Raw genomic sequence first — 15,003 nt, 5'->3', positions numbered from 1 at the left:
TTTGAACGTAACTGAGATTGGCAACTGAATCATTCCTGTGTAGTTTTGATGTTACTGAGATAACAAACTGAATCATTCCATTGTAGTTTTGACGTTACTGAGATAACAAACTGAATCATTCCTGTGTAGTTTGGACGTAACTGAGATAAGCGACTGAATCATTCCTGGTAAGTTTGGATGTAACTGATTAACAATTGAATCTTTCCTGTGTAGTTTGGACGTAACTGAGATTAGTAACTGAATCATTCCTGTGGAGTTTGGATGTAACTGATAAACAATTGAATCTTTCCTGAGTAGTTTGGACGTAACTGAGATTAGTAACTGAATCATTCCTGTGGAGTTTGGATGTAACTGATAAACAATTGAATCTTTCCTGAGTAGTTTGGACGTAACTGAGATTAGTAACTGAATCATTCCTGTGGAGTTTGGATGTAACTGATAAACAATTGAATCTTTCCTGTGTAGTTTGGACGTAACTGAGATTAGTAACTGAATCATTCCTGTGGAGTTTGGATGTAACTGATAAACAATTGAATCTTTCCTGAGTAGTTTGGACGTAACTGAGATTAGCCAGTGAATCTTTCCTGTGTAGTTTGGACGTAACTAAGATTAGCCAGTGAATCTTTTCTGAGTAGTTAGGACGTAACTAAGATTAGCCAGTGAATCTTTTCTGAGTAGTTAGGACGTAACTAAGATAGGTCAGTGAACCATTCCTGTGTATTTGGATGTTACTGAGATTGGCAACTGAGTCATTCCTGTGTAGTTTGAACGTGACTTAGATTAGAATAACTACGAAATTTATCACCGGGAGCCAAAGAGTTCATATCAACTCAAATAAAAAGGGGGAGGGGTGATCGTACGCTCGTTCGGAAGTGGCGTTAATATGCCCTCGGTTGCTATTTTGCTCTCTAAGTCTGATGGTGGCGTAAATAAACCTTCTGAAGGGACAAATTAGGGCCATTTAATTTGACTTGTTTGTCTCAAGGCTATATGATTATACCAACACATCGCATACCATTTTAAAGGTCATTGACTCCTCTTTTCATGTCATCTATTAAACAATGGATTGTTTGTATGTTGATTAAGAAAATTGTAAAAAAATGAATCCGGTAAGTTTTAGTTACATTCCTTGTTTCTTTTTTGTATATCAAAGGCATTAACTACCTTCAGGTGTGTTGTTTATCTCATTCTTTGCACTCAAAATGATATTGAACAAATTTAAGAAACAAACAATGAGCCAGACGCCTGTGGTTTGTTCAGGACAGCGTCAAAATCTTTCTTATTTAATGAAATTATCTATGTTCCGAAACGTATTCCAATTATCTGTATGATTGATATGTTTCAAATCCGGCCATTACTTTTGGTCTCTCCACGAAAATTAAACTAGTTTTATAACAGCTGCTATTGGTATCATGGAGAAATTATTGAAAAAAAAACAACGTCAGCCTCGGTTTATGGAAATATATTTTAAAACTGAGGTTTACACCAGTCAGTTGTAACCATGGCCCCTCAGGTCCGGGGAATAGCGGTGACTTTGACTTTCGGTCCAGCCAAGCCCGGGCAAAATCCCCGCCCTGCGGCGACGAACTGCTGGTTAAATCCCCGCCAAATGCACCCGCATCCCAGGGACCCTAGGTAAGCCCATTCCCCGACATTTTTGGCGCAAAGTCAAAACCACCGCATTCACCCGGTACAGCGGTGCCACCTGGAAGGTAAAAACACGGTCCATTTTCCCGGCTATCCCTGGTGTAACCCCGGACCTAGGGTGCCGTGGTTACAATTGCCTGGTTCACTATAACAATACTAAATTCGCCCTTTTCAGCAATCACGACCTAGTGTGGGTCGCTATCCAACATATATGCTGAATCGATACAGTTGGTGACTTTCAAGTTTAGGAAATAGTTTTTGAAAGAACACTTTTACGAACATTCAAACAGTAAAACAGGTTTGACCAAGATACATGTGATACACTAGCTGCATGCTTTCCATGTGTAAAAATACTGCAAAAGCTGAAAAATACCGCAAGGCCAACGACAACAAATGTTTGTGTCTGGGAGTATAGCGAACCTAAAAATTCTTTTAAAATACGAGGTCTATTTTGTCAAAAGGGGGACATTGTCAATACGGGAGCATGCCAATTATATGTAATGGAGCTATGGTAATGTCATGTGACGATCAGTGTTTGTCCCCTGGTTTGTGGGCCTTTTTCAGTCTGAATGTTAGTTCTCGTCTATATTCACGTTTCATGTATCGGGGAAGGGGTTGGGATAGTTTTCGTCTTATGTTCCTATCTCATGTACCGATAACAACATAATTGTCGACTTTTGAACTTAAAATGAAAAAGAATATAAAAAAATGAAATAAAAATAAATAAATAAAACAAGTATATGGGCACAGTTCCCTGTGAAATAAATTTAAAAGAGGTGTACACTCAATTGGATCCGATTCAGTGGATACTCACCTGTTCAATGTGATTGCAAACAAACATTTTGTTGGTAGTGCCTATCAAAACATATGTCAGGTGGCAAAGAGTCCGCCCACTTCCCAGGCTGACTACATATACCCCGGTGTTCATATTATCTGTTCAGTCATTTTTTCTACAGTATATACGAGTCATGGATGTGTAGGATTCAGATTCAGAATAGTCGCCACCCTCGTCGCTATGTACAGGAACGGTCGATGCCATGGGGCAAGGGGAGAGAGTTTGTGGGTCCCTGTCCAGGTTGTGGGCAGGGCAGGAAAAAGAGGTGAGTGCGCATTACAAATTATAATACTCAAACTCTGCCATATTTGCATCACGTGGCTACTTCTTGTGTCACAAAATCGGTCGGCGGGAACCGGCGAACCTTAAAACCGCCTTCATCGCCCTTGCCTTGGAGTACGCCTTATCTTATCTAACTACTACCCAACGAAAGTTTTTGTGACAGAAATTGTAAGCACACAGGAATGGAGCTCGCTACGAAACCACCGAGTGCTCAACGGACTGGTAAGCTATGTTATTGCAGGGTGCCGGCAATGGAGCCTGTTCTGAACATACAAACGCTGCGTAAAAGCAAAAGCATACACAAATTATTTAACTTTAAATATAATAGATGGAAATGCACGTCCATCTTATGTTCCCTTTGGCCACACTGAACAGTATGAACATTATTCTTTTTTGGAAACACTTGTAAATAGGAACCACCTGGAAGACCGTGTTACACACGCATCTTCGGTCGAAGGCTTTTAAGCTGCACTCTCACATAATTGCAGTTTTGACATCTTTTTTTTTTTTTTTGACTTGGAATGTTTATACATTTGCGATATGACACTACTGACAAAAGATCTGTTTTTCATATAAACTTTCGAAAATTAATTATTTGATTATGGCTAAAAGCGTTTATAAAGTTTTAAGAATGAAGCATAACACATCCTTAATTAACAAATATGAAACCACGCAATCTGATTTTTGTCAACAGTCTTACATCACGGATGTAAAGAACATTCAAATTGCAATTACATTCTTAATCTGACAGCATCCCCAAAATTAGCTCGTTCCAAGACAAAAAATAGTTGTCACAACAGTCAATCTGAGAGTGCAGCTTTATCCAAGACGCTCGCCCTTACCCCTCCGTATATTTTGCCAATCTTCAGGGGCGGATCCAGGAATCAAAATTAGAGGGGGCTTAACCTTTTGAATTGCGCCCCAACATCAAAACCGAAATTTATTTGGTTTAAAGTGTTGGTAGGGGGGTGGGGGATACTGCCTCAAGAAAAAAATAATCGAATTGGAGCATTTTGGGTGTGTTTTATTCCTTTTTATCTCCTTTATTAAAGTAAAAAATTAACTCGGATGATTTAGTGGGTGTGCACCATCCCTTCCCTGGGACCGCTAGTGTTCAAGGTACTGTACAAATACGGACACAAATTGGCGCAAAGTTTGTACACGTTTTCCGATTCAAACAGAAACATATGTGATCCATTTTAATTAGAATCGAAATGGAATATTTATACCCATTAGTTGTTATAAATATTAAATGTTATAATAATTATGTTTTAGTATGCTATTTTACACATTGAAGACTTCGTGCAATTTGGAGTCGTTTTCAAATTCATCGATTGTCGAATTTGACTGAATAACAAGGTACATGTGTATGTGGTAGAGTGTTTTTCATGGTTTTCGTGCTTTCCCTGAAATTACAATATCCCCGTGATTATGTGACGTCATTAGAATCTAGCTGGCCGTTGAGCTAACATGTGTTACTGGACTAAAGTTTGAAGTAAATGACTATTGAAGGTATACCTGAAAGTATTTTTGATAAGTTATGTTTAATTTGTTCGAATGGACGCTGTCGCAGTTTGTATATATGTATACAGATGTCGCAAATTATATGCTTTTACTCATTGGCACGTGCACAATGCCATTGGTCTACAGCCACGTGCTTCGAGGAGCTTTATACATGCGGTAAGTTCTGAAGTAGCTGGAACATTTACTAGTATATTGACAAGTGTACTTGTTAAATAAAGCAGGTTTGTTCAGAGGTTTGTGTAGGCTGTAGCCCATGCTGTTGTGTAGGCTGTAGCCCTAATAATTGTACGTTTACGGATTTTTTTTACGATTTTTGATATTGCAAATGCTTCACGTTAGGGATTGGAAGAATCCCGTATAACACGTCTTTTATTTTAGACTAGCTGTAGCCCGTGCTGTTGTGTAGGCTGTAGCCCATTCTGTTGTGTAGGCTGTAGCCCGTTCTGTTGTGTAGGCTGTCGCCAATGCTGTGTAGGCTGTAGCCCATGCTGTTGTGTAGGCTGTAGCCCATGCTGTTGTGTAGGCTGTAGCCCATTCTGTTGTGTAGGCTGTAGCCCGTTCTGTTGTGTAGGCTGTCGCCAATGCTGTGTAGGCTGTAGCCCATGCTGTTGTGTAGGCTGTAGCCCATTCTGTTGTGTAGGCTGTAGCCCGTTCTGTTGTGTAGGCTGTAGCCTGTTCTGTTGTGTAGGCTGTAGCCTGTTCTGTTGTGTAGGCTGTCGCCAATGTTGTGTAGACTGTAGCCCATGCTGTGTAGGCTGTAGCCCATGCTGTTTTGTAGGCTGTAGCCCGTTGTGTTGTGTAGGCTGAAGCCTGTGCAGTTGTGTAGGCTGTTACGCCCATTCTGTTGTGAAGGCTGTAGCCTGTTCTGTTGTGTAGGCTGTAGTCCGTTGTGTTGTGTAGACTGTAGCCTGTGCTGTTGTGTAGGCTGAAGTTTTTGTTTTTAACTTGTTGTGTAGGCTGTAACCTGTGTTGTTGTGTAGGTTCTAGCTGGTGTTATGTAGGCTGTAGCCCATGTTGTTGTGTAGGCTATCGCCTGTGCTGTTGTGTAGGCTGTAGTCCATGCTGTTGTGTAGACTGTAGCCTGTGCTGTTGTATTGGCTGTAGCCGGTGTTGTGAAGGCTGTAGCCCGTGCTGTTGTGTAGGCTGTAGCCTGTGCTGTTGTGTAGGCTGTAGCCCGTGCTGTTGTGTAGGCTGTAGCCTGTGCTGTTTATTTTTGGAAGCACATGGCTTGCAATCTTAAAAAAAATGTTCTTGTTTTAAAAGGATTCCCATGCTATTGAAATATTTGCCCTAAGCTCTACCATTTAACATGTGATAATGCACCAGTCAGCTGTAACCCAGCGCCCCCTCCCAAGGTTCGGGGGTATACTGGGATAAGCGGGAGAAATGGGCCGTGTTTTTACTGTTCAGGTGGCCCTGCAGTGTTGGTTAAATGTTGTGGTTTTGTCTTTTGCACAAAATATATTGGGGAATGGGCCTTACCTGGGGTGCGGGGGCATTTGGCAGGGATTTTACCATCTGTTAATCCTCGCATGGCGGGGATTTTACCCGGGGTTGGCTGGCCCGAAAGTCCCCACCGTTCCCCGGAAAGTTAAAGTTTGTGTACCACCTCAGATAATTTCAAAGTCCATCGACATATGGCTTTGAAGCTTTGCACACTTGTTCACCATCATGATCTCAACCTGTGTACAGGAGGAGGTCACTGTATCAAGCATTTTTACAATATTATGCCCCATTTTTTACTTAGAGCTTACGTTAAAGTTTGCGTACTACCTCAGATATTTTCAAAGTCAATTGACATATGCCTGAAAAGCAGCAGAACAGTCGAGCGCGCTGTCTCTGTGACAGCTCTTGTTTCCTTTACTCTATTGGCAGGGGTTTGTGCCCTGCTAAACTCAGAACATTTTTTTTATGCTACATAGGTGTCCAAGATTAAAATATTTATAGTATAAGTGTTTTCAGATGCATTACTGGGGAAAAAGAAATTTGGTGCCAAACCATGCGTGAGTTCCTTTAAGATGAAGAAGAGGATGATGGAGCTGCGACAGAAAAAATGAATGCGAAACACAGGAAGGTTTGTACACGCTTTATCCTTTTAATTCTAATTCAATTGTAGGAAACATCTTATTTTCTCAGGGTAGAAAACTGGTTCCAAATATGCACGGTTTCTAGATTGTGTAGAATAAAGGAATGGCCTTGTTTGTCCATTTCTGGAATTGATGTCAATGATCAAGTACAAGGCAGGAGTTAATTGTGTTCGAAACTGTTCCCAGAACACATGCACTTTTCAGGGTTTGCTGTAGGAATAAATTGTAGTAGTAAATGGTCAATTCATATGATTGAAGGCAAGGGATATCTGTTGGTTTTTTAAACTAATGAAAGTGATAAATTTAAGATTTAGCATTGCATAATTGTCATTGAGTCGTAAAAACGAGTGTCAAAACAACCATTACTATTTTTAGATTTGGTTGCTGGAGGGATGCCTGCATGGTCGAGGATGATTAAGGGACAAGGCCAGCAGGGAGCGAGATCGGGCCAGGGGGAGCTGGACTAGCCTTGGGAAGACGGCAAAGACCTGCTAGCCTGGTTCAAGTTGAGTTTGGACGCCTTCCAGGCACATCTCTGATGTGTCTCAGTAGGCATCCAGACGGATGTTCCTCTTGAACCCACTCAGGAGACCAGCATTGTTCGCTCATGGTTTCTCAACGAGTCTTTGGTTTTCCTGAGGCTGAGTCTGTTTGCATGGATACTTCGAACAGATCCATGAAGACACTGGGGATGACTCTTTGGAGGTTTGCAGTTTGGGCCCTTAACCTTTCAGGAGGATTTGAGGAACTTAGGGTTACCAGGCTAATCTGGCAGTGAAGACCCATTTGAGGCAGGCTCAGCTGAGGACAGGCCTGGGGTGGGGTGTGGTGGATGGAGCTGACGAGCTTTCATGTTTACTTTAAGCTCAAGAACTTTAATATGATACTGAATAACGCAAAAAAGATAACATTATTGAAACAAAAAATATGTATGAAGTATTGAGAAATAAACTGTAACATAAACATTCATGAATGATATTTTTTGCCAGAAGTCAAATCTTAGGATATATGTACAGTAAATAAAGTTGAATTTCTCTATTTCATTCATTTGTCTGATTTTCACAGGAAGTTTTGGAGCAGACCGGGAGAACAAGCGAGAAGGATCGAGGTGGCAAAGCCAGGACAACATGCAAGTGGGATCAAACAGCACTGGAACTCGCAAAAACTGAGTCACAGAACCCAAATATGGAAAAACCTTGTTTACACTCTAGAGGTAACTTTTTCAGCCCAAATATCATGGAAATTTGTCAGAAAGGTGGTTTCAATGATTTCGAGCTCAAGTTTGATTATGGATCATCTGGGGTAAAAAACTAGGTCACAGAGCCCAAATATGGAAACTCCTTGTTAACACTCTAGAGGTAACACCTTCAGCCCAAATATCCTGAAAATTTGACAGAAATGTTGTTTCAATGATTTCTAGCTCAAGTTCGAATATGGGTCATGTGGGTTCAAAAACTAGGTCACATTTCTGAGCCCAAATAGGGAAAAACTTAGTTAAAACTCTAGAAGTAACATTTTCAGCCCAAATATCCTGGAAATTTGTCAGAAATGTTGTTTCAATGATTTCTAGCTCAAGTTTGAATATGGGTCATCTGGGGTAAAAAAACAGGTCACAGAACCCAATCATAGCAAAACCTTGCTTACACTCTAGAGGTTACTTTTTCAGCCCAAATATCATGGAAATTTGTCAGAAAGGTGGTTTCAATGATTTCGAGCTCAAGTTTGATTATGGGTCATCTGGGGTAAAAAACTAGGTCACAGAGCCCAAATATGGAAACTCCTTGTTAACACTCTAGAGGTAACACCTTCAGCCCAAATATCCTGAAAATTTGACAGAAATGTTGTTTCAATGATTTCTAGCTCAAGTTCGAATATGGGTCATGTGGGTTCAAAAACTAGGTCACAGAGCCCAAATATGTAAACACCTTGTTAACACTCTTAGAGATCACATTTAGGTTGTTTGATAATTTTTATGTCAAGTTCAAATATGGGTCATCTGTTTTAAGCTCACCTGAGCACTTTGTGCTCAATGTGAGCTATTGTGATCAGTTTATGTCCAGCGTCTGTCGTCCTTCGTTGGCATCAACAATTGGTTATAATCTTCATCTTCTCCTAAACCCCTTGGACAATTTTAATGAAACTTCAAAGGAGTGATTTCGGTTGGTGCTTTTTCAAAAATGTTCAAAGAAATGAATTCCATGCAAATGATCTCAACTCCCTCCCTGCTAGGGCATCGACCGGACTAACAATATAGATTATATTGATCGGGTGTACTCAGGTGAGCAATGCAGGGCCATCATCGCCCTCTTGTTTTTTCATTCACTTTATTTACTTTGGCTTTTAACTTCAGGCAAACGATGAAACAACAACGAGGAGGTGGGTGCAGATAGCGCTGTTGCGAGCAACAATGGGCAGGGACAGTCAGTATGTATCAGTGATTGATATTGCTAAATTGAGCATCAATTTGAATGACGTCATGAACCAATTATCCCTTGTGTATATTTCTCTATCCCTTGTGTATATTTCTCAATCCCTTGTGTATATTTCTCTCTATTGTTTTGTTAAAATTGATTCAATGCATATTATTAAACCACCACAGGTTTTGAAATTAGCTTAATATCTTAGAATATTGATTTAAATTGTTTTTAGAAAGATGTATCTATTTTTTGATCAACCATACTAGGAAAGTATTTACACAGGTTAACAAAAAATCAGTGACAAAATAATTCTTTGAAACCTGGTTAAGAAAGCAAGCCATTTCCAGTATCAACATAACATCATTTATATAGAGACTTTACAACATATATATATACACACAAAATGCAACATGCAAAACCATAAATCAAGTGATGTTCACTGACACAAGTATAATATTTGATGATAAATTTACTGCCTGTCTACATTAGGGGCCTCATGGTTGTACTATAATAGTACATGGAGGAACAATACAGCTGACTGAAGCTCTTGAAGCACTGAGAGGGAATCATGCTCTATTGAGGCCCTTTCTTTTGGGGGGGGGGTAGAGGTAGTTCTAGCATGGAGATTGCACTGTTGGTGGGAAGTGTTGGCGCGAAGTGAGGTTTGTGGCTAGGTTTATGGCTGGTGAGCAAAGTCGATGGTTTGGCTGATGGGTGGCTGGCTGAATGCCGGAAGGGGAATTCCTTGTTCTGTTGGCAAAATATTTTGTTGGGCATTCGGGGGTGTAAGATACTCTTTCAGGTTTGTCTCTGGCAGCACTTCCTCGGCTTTTGTCAACCATAAAGGTTCTGTGTTCGGAACAACTAAATTGATAACCTAGTTGTAATATATGTTACGTTAATGTTGTACTCATTTCAATAATGTAATTTTGTTATGAGGGCATGTGCGGGACGTAAAATTTAGTATTCAAAATGCTGAATATATGGTTTCACTTGAAAACATGTATCTTCCTGAAATGTCTTAATTCTAATACCCGATAAAGTAATAAAGCAAATGTTTGTGCAAAGGCACAAAGTTGCGTAATGTGGCTGATAGTAGTACTAGTAGGTTTGGAGAAAGCAATGTTGATGTCATGTGTTATAGAAGAAGTTTTATTCAGAAATGATATTAAGTATAAAGGTTGTCTGGTTAGCGCAGTGGTTAGCGCACTCGCATCTCACCAAGCCGACCCGGGTTGGATTCCTGGCCTGGGCACATGCGAGTTTGATTAGTGGTCACCAAGCTGGACAAGTGGGTTTTCTCTGAGTACTCTGGTTTCCCACACAACACAAGACCACACTCTCGCGCAACATCATGCCAACGAGAGTGACTTAGTATAAGCTATCATAGCTTCCTTCACAATCGTTGTAAAATATATAATGTTTAAAGTAACAACTGCATGATAGGTAGCTTTTTTAGCTCATGGATTGAATTATTTTTTCTACATTTTTTAATTCTTAACCATGAAAAACACACACACCACGACTGCTTCTCTTACTTCGTCATTCTGTTAGTTGCAACCTTTTCTCGGTCATGAATCCATTCAAACTTCAAGATTTGTTTATAATAAGCACATGTGTGTCTTAACTATGACATCAATCAACCAATGCATCAATTGTATTCAGGGCTTTTTCTGCCCATTTTGGGGGAAAAAACCTTGACATTTTGGGACATTTTGCGTCGTGAAAATACCAAAATTGGGAAATTTTACAGTTAAAAGAAAAAGCTGTCTAGTCTCCTGCGAATTAGGAAATGAATTAATATTAGTTTATTTTCCCGTTAAAAGACCCAAAAAATATCGATCTGTATACCCTGGTGGGGGGTCGGCCTAGTTAGCTCAGTTGATAGAGCGTTGGACTGTGAATCGGTTGTAGAGCGTTGGACTGTGAATCGTACAACCCGGTTTTGATTCCCGGGCGGACCAGGTCACTTCTGTCTGCCCAGGATAGGTGTGCGGTGGTTGAACTATTACTCTGGGTCCCTTAAATGTGCTCACGTCGGGATAACTATTTCTAAAGGTAATATATACATTTCTGAGTTGCCTTTCTTTACACTCTTGTATTTGGTTCTTTTTGACAACACGAGTATGCCATGGTAGGACTTGGTGTATAAATTATATATTTTGCCAAGACAGCTTGCAGGGATTTGTATTTTGTTTCAAAGTTTGAGTGTTTCTTAAAGAAATACTGATGGCTGGTGCTTCCATTTTGATTACAGCGTAGTTCTGTTGTGCTGCAGATCTAGATCCTACAGGCTGATCATCTAACAGCCACACTGTCCCAGTCCCTCTACACAAACTCTTACTTCTGGGGTTGGTTAGAAATGTTTCGACACAGTCTTACTGTAATGGTATTTAATCATTTTCTGTGATTGAAATGCTTCAAGTTGATCAGTTTTGTTAAACAGTATTATTTTTTTATAACAAACATTTACAACATATACATATGATATACAGAATTGAGGAGAAAGCCATTGGCTTGTATGAAACCTCTTGTCTTCACTCTTGCGCACAGTGGTCAGAAATTGGCTCATGGTGAGCATTATTTGATAAGCTTATAGAGAGCTGAATTTTCTACCTTCTGTACCCTGTGTGTAGGAGTATCTTGATGGGTTTCAAAATGCCTTTGAAGGAAAATTCTTATAGGTGTTTTACAAACTAGGTGTTTTGTTAATATCTCCATCTAAGGAATATCTATGGATTCTTGATGTGACTTGAGGTACCCGCATGTCATTTGCCACTAGTTTATCTTCAAAAAGTTACCTTTTTTCTGTAAACTAATTAAGTGTCGATTGATTTGTTACGAAATAATTTTAATTTCAAATTAAAAAAGTTTTTGTCTTGGTTTACCAAGAGACAACCTTACACATTTTCTGGTGTACATGACTTTATTCATTTTATCGTGAATTGCATCTATTAAATATTATTCCTTTCAATCAGTTTGACTAAAAGATAGAACTATTTTTTGATAATGGATAAGTTCCATTATGAAGTAATTTTTAGATGGGAGCTCAGCTTATTTTGAGTTAACTCACTTCATTGGTTTAACCATATTACCATTGCTCTTCTGACTTCAGGCTCCATCAGCCTCTATTGTCTGTTCCGTAAATACTGTTTCTTGTCTGGTTGAAACAAAAAAGTAGTTTGCATCAAAGCTGTGTTTGACTTGCAGATTTTGTCAGTGTTTATCTATGGTTGTATCTAAATTGTCCCCAGCCACACATTCACTACTAATGCCCGTACTAATGCTAACTTCTACTTGCCATATTCAACTATGAATTCTGATTTCTGGTTCATATAAAATTATGTGTGAGAATAAATAACTCTCGTGACGGTCATGTGGAAATGTCATTTCATTGATAAAATAACAAGAAACCAGAATCTTTATTTTAAATCAGGTTTTTGATAACAAAAGACATTACCAAAATGAGCTTTTTTCTGACATGAAGTAATTATATGTTTAAACATAAGGAGACATTTTATAAAAACTAAAAACAGTGACATAAGTGATACTACTTAAACCATACGATAAATTATTACACACATCAATGGGAAACAAAAGGCCTGCCCTGACATAACTATAACATTAGTAAGTCAAGTAGGCTGGTTGGTTACATATATACATGTAGGTTAATGCACTTCTGTATTACAAGTGATGTTCACAAACATTTCAAGTAAATATACAGTCTGTCAGTGGGCAACATCCGACAAACCATTGGGCAGTGGAGGCTCTACACATAAGCCATTTAGAGGGTTCTCTGCACTACTGTGGCACTTGCGTTGTGGGTTAGTGGTTGATTCAAGCAGGGAGGTTCCATTGTTGGCGGATCATGGTGCACTGGTTGGGTTGATGGTATAACTGGAGGGTTTGGTTGTTTTAGCTGGGTAGAATTAGGTAGTGGTTTGGCTGTAGTTTCGTTGATGGGTTGGCTGGATGGCTGGCTTACAGGTGGAAGAGGATTGTCCCAAACTGGTTCTTTAACGTTCACCAAAACCTACCGAGCATGTTGATCCCTGTTTTCTACAGGTGCATCCCCATTCTAATGCTCCCCAAATTTTACCAGTTCATATTTGCACTTATAACTTGCAAGCATGCTTTGTAGCTTTGGTACTTCATAGCTGCCTTCATTGGTGGCAAGGTATGAAACTTGCTGAACAGGTTTTGCTGTGTTCACTTTTAGTACAAATTCTCTTGAATGACAAAACTTTGTATTTACCTGTTGCTTTGATATGTTCTTCTGTGCAGTCCTTAAGAAAAAACCTTCATGTTATTTAAAAAAGGGGATCTGATGTTGCCATCTTAAGAGTGATTAGGGCCCTGTATGATGGCATACTTGAAGTGGGTGCAATTTACAGAAAAATGGGAAAAGAAGATATTTGAAAAAGAATTACATACTTCCTAAAGTCTGCCTCTCTGCAAATGTATTGATAGAGGAAGCTGCTGTCCGTTTCTTCTTCTACCAGTATTCGTAACTCAGGCTGTAAAAAAGAACAAATATTTTGTTACGTTTTAGTAACTTTTATAAAAAGAAAGAAAGGGGGATCTGGTGTTGCCTTCTTAAGTAATTGCTACTTCCCTATTGTTTCGATCACCTTGGACAGTTGGAAATTCATTGAAACAAATCATTAAGTATGCTCTTTAGTTTTCGTCAATTCACAATTCACTAGACTTAGTGTATGTAAATGTTTCATAAATGGCAGATTAAACTTAACTCACACTTACCTCTTCATTCCTCGCCGTTAACAAGTTCATCGGGCACCCATTCCACCTCCTCTCTCAGCGGGTAGTCAGTATTATGGTCATGTTCGTCTAGCGGAGGTAGTGGGGGCGGACCTGGCACCAACAGTGCAACAGCATCCATCATGTCAGTAAAGTAAACGTAGGCTATCAAATCACAGAAAATCAGACGCTGGAAATAAATTTGCTATTGTATGTAAAAGATTATATATGGCAAATTTAACTTAACTGCAACACTGTTTTTAGTTCTTTCAGAGTTAGCTTCATAATTAAGCATACTAAAGTAGGGGATCATGTATCACTGGACAGGTTCATCTTCAGTTTGGTCGCTAAGTATTGTGATCCAGACATTTAATCTAATATCCAAATAACATACCTTGTAAAAGATGAGCTCTAGCATCGGATCGTTGTATAGATGTAGATGGATGTAAAAAGTGAATGTCAAGAACATCAAATACAGTCTTGTCGCAGTCAGTCGTCAGTCAAAGTCTCTTTCCTGTGGGCTGGTTCCCTACATCAGCTTCTATGAGACTGTTGATGTTGGAGGGCTAGGCTGATGGTAAGGCTTGAGGGTTTTGGTTGTTGTCTTGGCTGGGTAGAATTAGGTAGTGATTGGGTTGAAATTTGGTTGATTGGTTGGCTGGATGGCTGGCTGACTGGTGGAAAGGGATCGTTCTGGTTTTTGCTGGGAATACAGTGGGGCATTACGGGGCAAGGACTCTTTGTGGTCATTCAGCAGCGCTTATTCGGCTGAAAACGAAATACAAAAATATATGCTCTGCAATATTAAATATTGATATGGACACAACACAAAGTTTTAACAATTTGTTAAAGTCACAATACAACCAATTATTCAAATGAAAAGTGATAATATGCTCTCGTTTTAATTATGCATCTAGCACTTTTGCTGCAATTAGTAGAATACTGTCAACCTAATTGAAACAGGAGACACTGAAATTGATGATCAATTTAACAAATTCCACTTCTGTTAATTTCACTCTGTCCCTGCATCTTACTATCGTCAACGGCACTGTCCTCGTCTCCGTCACTGTGTGGCCTCCCTCCCCTCTGCCAAGAAGTATCATCGATAGTGCGTTGCCTGCTTTCTACCCCACTGTTGCTGAGTGGCCCCTCCCTCCCCACTGTCAAGAAGTTTACCGATAGTGTGTTTCCTGCTTTCTATCCCACTATTGCTGGGTGGCCCCTCCCTCCAATCTTCCAAGAAGTTTACCGTTACTGCCGCGCCTACGTTCTACCCCACTGTTGCTGAGTGGCCCCTCCCTCCCCACTGTCAAGAAGTTTACTGATAGTGTGTTTCCTGCTTTTTATCCCACTGTTGCTGGGTGGCCCCTCCCTCCAATCTGCCAAGAAGTTTACTGTTATTGCCGCGCCTACGTTCTACCCCACTGTTGCTGAGTGGCCCCTCCCTCCCCAC

Source organism: Mya arenaria, chromosome 7, assembly GCF_026914265.1.
Source record: "Mya arenaria isolate MELC-2E11 chromosome 7, ASM2691426v1".
NCBI lineage: Eukaryota > Metazoa > Mollusca > Bivalvia > Myida > Myidae > Mya > Mya arenaria.
Note: the sequence above shows the minus strand (reverse complement) of the source record.